This window comes from Chiloscyllium plagiosum, unplaced genomic scaffold, assembly GCF_037043375.1.
Source record: "Chiloscyllium plagiosum isolate Xiang-an unplaced genomic scaffold, Cpla_swu_hap1 HiC_scaffold_13, whole genome shotgun sequence".
NCBI classification, from domain to species: domain Eukaryota; kingdom Metazoa; phylum Chordata; class Chondrichthyes; order Orectolobiformes; family Hemiscylliidae; genus Chiloscyllium; species Chiloscyllium plagiosum.
The window spans coordinates 31,381,392-31,385,113 of record NW_028270151.1 but is presented as its reverse complement, the minus strand read 5'-3'; positions in this window follow the sequence as shown (position 1 = coordinate 31,385,113).

Here is a 3,722-nt window from a genome sequence, read left to right as displayed (position 1 = left end):
ATGTGGTGTATATGGCTTTCAGTAAGGTACTTGATAAGGCTCCCCATGGTAGGCTATTGCACAAAATACAGACCATGGAATTGAGGGTGATTTAGTGGTTTGGATCAGAAATTGGCTAGCTGAAAGGAGACAGAGGGTGGTGGTTGATGGGAAATGTTCATCCTGGAGTTCATTTACTAGTGGTGTACCGCAAGGGTCTGTTTTGGGGTCACTGCTGTTTGTCATTTTTATAAATAACCTGAATGAGGGCATAGAAGGATAGGTTAGTAAATTTGTGAATAACACTAAGGTCGGTGGAGTTGTGGACAGTGTGGAAGGATGTTGCAGGTTACAGAGGGAAATAGATAAGCTGCAGATCTGGGCTGAGAGGTGGAAAATGGAGTTTAATGTGGAAAAGTGTGAGGTGATTCACTTTTGAAGGAGTAACAGGAATACAGAGTACTGGGCTAATGGTAAGATTCTTGGTAGTGTGAATGAGCAGAGACATCTTGGTGTCCATGTGCATAGATCCCTGGAAGTTGCCATATTCGTTGATAGGATTGTTAAGGCATACAGTATGTTATCCTTCATTGGTAGAGGGTTTGAGTTTCAGAGCCACGAGGTCATGTTGCATCTGTACAAAACTCTAGTGCAGTCGCACTTGGAGTATTGGTACTGGAAAAAGTGATTCCATTTCATGGAGCATTGGCATCAGTTCTGGAACCAGGGAGGATCTGTACTGTTGGGACGGTCTCCACCTGAACCAATCTGGAACCAGTGTTCTAGCGAAAAGGGCAAATAGGGTGGTTAGTCGGACTTTAAACTTCTGACTTAGGGGAAGGGAAAATGAAAGCAACAGGGAGCATGGAGTTAAATGGAAAGACAAGCAGCGGGAATAGAATATGTGCAGGTGGGTTTAAGCTCAAGGCAAACTAGGAATGCAGCAAGAAGGAAGGATAACTGAGGACATCTTATGATTTCCAATATCTCGAATAATGATAAAAAAGTTAGCATTAAAGCAATTTACCCGAATGCTCGTAGTATTCGTAACAAAGTAGATGAATTAATGGTACAAATCATTGTGAATGATTATGATGTGGTAGGCATCACAGAGATGTGGTTGCAGGGGGTTCAGGACTGGCAGTTAAGCATCTATTGTGGGCGGCACGGTGGCACAGTGGTTAGCACTGCTGCCTCACAGCGCCAGAGACCCGGGTTCAATTCCCGCCTCAGGCGACTGACTGTGTGGAGTTTGCACATTCTCCCCGTGTCTGCGTGGGTTTCCTCCGGGTGCTCCGGTTTCCTCCCACAGTCCAAAGATGTGCAGGGTCAGGTGAATTGGCCATGATAAATTGTCCGTAGTGTTAGATAAGGGGTAAATGTAGGGGTATGGGTGGGTTGCGCTTCGGCGGGTCGGTGTGGACTTGTTGGGCCGAAGGGCCTGTTTCCACACTGTAAAGTAATCTAATCTAATCTAATCCAAGGATTTACAACTTATTGAAAAGATAGGGAGGTGGGCAGAGCGGGCAGTGTTGCCTTGTTAGTTAAGAATGAATTTAAATCTATGGCACTGAATGACAGATGATGTGGAGTCTGTGTGGGTAGAGTTGAGGAACCACAAAGGCAAAAAAACCAAAACGGGAGTTATGTACAGACCTCCTAACAGTGGTCAGGTTCAGGGGTTCAAGACGTACCGGGAAATAGATAGGGCATGTCAGAAAGGCATGGTCACGGTGATCATAGGGGACTTCAATATGCAACTGAACTGGGTGAATAATGTTGCCGTTGGATCCAAAGAAAGGGAATTCATGGAATGCTTACAGGATGGCTTTTTGGAACAGCGTGTGATGGAGCCCACAAGGGGACAGGCTATTCTGGACTTAGTGCTATGTATTGAGCCAGACTTTATAAAAGATCCTAAAGTAAGGGAACACTTAGGAGGTAGCGATCATAATATGATAGACTTCAGTCTGCAGTTTGAAAGAATGAGGGCAATATCGGTTGTAATGGTGTTACAGTTAAATAAAGGTAATTAAAGGGGCATGAGAGAGGAACAGACGAAAATTGACTGGAAGGAGAGCCTAGCGGGGAAGACAGTAGAGCAACAATGGCAGGAGTTTGTGGGTGAAATTGAGGATGCAGTACAGAGGTTCATCCCAAAGAAAAGAAAGATTATCGGGGGGGGTGGGATTAGACAGCCATGGCTAAAAAGGAAGTCAGGAAACATCTCAAAGAAAAAGAGAGAGCCTATAACATGGCGAAGAGCACTGAGAAATCAGAAGATTGGGAAGACTACAAAACCAACAGAGGATAACAAAGAGAAAACTAAGGAAGGAGAGGATCAAATATGAAGGTAGGCTAGCCAGTGATATTAGAAATGATAGCTGAAAATGTGTTGCTGGAAAAGCGCAGCAGGTCAGGCAGCATCCAGGGAACAGGAGAATCGATGTTTCGGGCATAAGCCTTTCTTCTTTCTCCTATTAGAAATGATAGTAAAAGTTCCTTTCAATACAGAAGAAACAAACGAGAGGCAAAAGTAGACATTGATGCTGGAAGGCCAGTCATGGGAGATAAGCAAATAGCTGAAGAATTTAATAAGTACTTTCTGTCAGTCTTCACAGTGGAAGACATGAGTAATATCCCAACAATTAAGGAGAATCAGGGGTCGATTTCAGTATAGTATGGCTACAGTATAGTAGCCATGACAAAAGAGAAAGTGCTAGAAAGGTCTAAAAATTGATAAATCTCCTGGTCCCAATGGGCTACATCCTAGAGTTCTGAGGGAGATAGCTGAGGAAATAGTGGAGGCATTGGTTGTGATCTTTCAAAAGTCCCTGGAGTCAGGAAAAGTACCAGATGATTGGAAAATCGCTGTTGTAACCCCCTTGTTCAAGAAAGGATCAAGACAAAAGATGGAAAATTATAGGCCGCTTAGCCTAACCTCAGTTGTTGGTAAAATTCGAGAATCCATCGTTAAGGATGAGACTTCTAAATTCTTGGAATTGCAGGGTCAGATTAGAACAAGTCAGCATGGATTTAATAAGGTCGTGCCTGACAAACCTGTTATTATTCTTTGAGGAGGTAACAAATAGGTTAGACCAGGGAAACTCAGTGGATGTTATTTATCTAGACTTCCAAAAGGCCTTTGATAAGGTGCCTCACGGGAGGCTGCCAAGTAAGCTGAGGGCCCATGGTGTTCGAGGTGAGCTATTGGATGGATTGAGGATTGGCTGTCTGACAGAAGGCAGAGAGTTGGGATAAAAGGTTCTTTTTTGGAATGGCAGCCAGTGACAAATGGTGTGCCACAGAGTTCAGTATTGGGGCCATAGCTGTTCACTTTATATCTTAATGATCTGGATGATAGGACTGTGGGCATTCTGGCAAAGTTTGCCAATGATATGAAGTTAGGTGGACAGGCAGGCAGGACTGAGGAGGTGGGAAGGCTGCAGAAATATTTAGACAGTTTAGGAGAGTAGACCAGGAAATGGCTAATGAAATTCAACGTGAGCAAATGCGAGGTCTTGCACTTTAGTAAAATGAATACAGGCATGGACTATTTTCTGAACGGTGAGAAAATTCATAAAGCCAACATACAAAGGGATCTGGGAGTGCTAGTCCAGGATTCTCTAAAGGTCAACTTACAGGCTGAGTCCGTGATTAAGAAAGCAAATATAATGTTGTCATTTATCTCAAAAGGGTTGGAATATAAAAGCAGCAATGTGGAGATTTTATAAAGCTCTAGT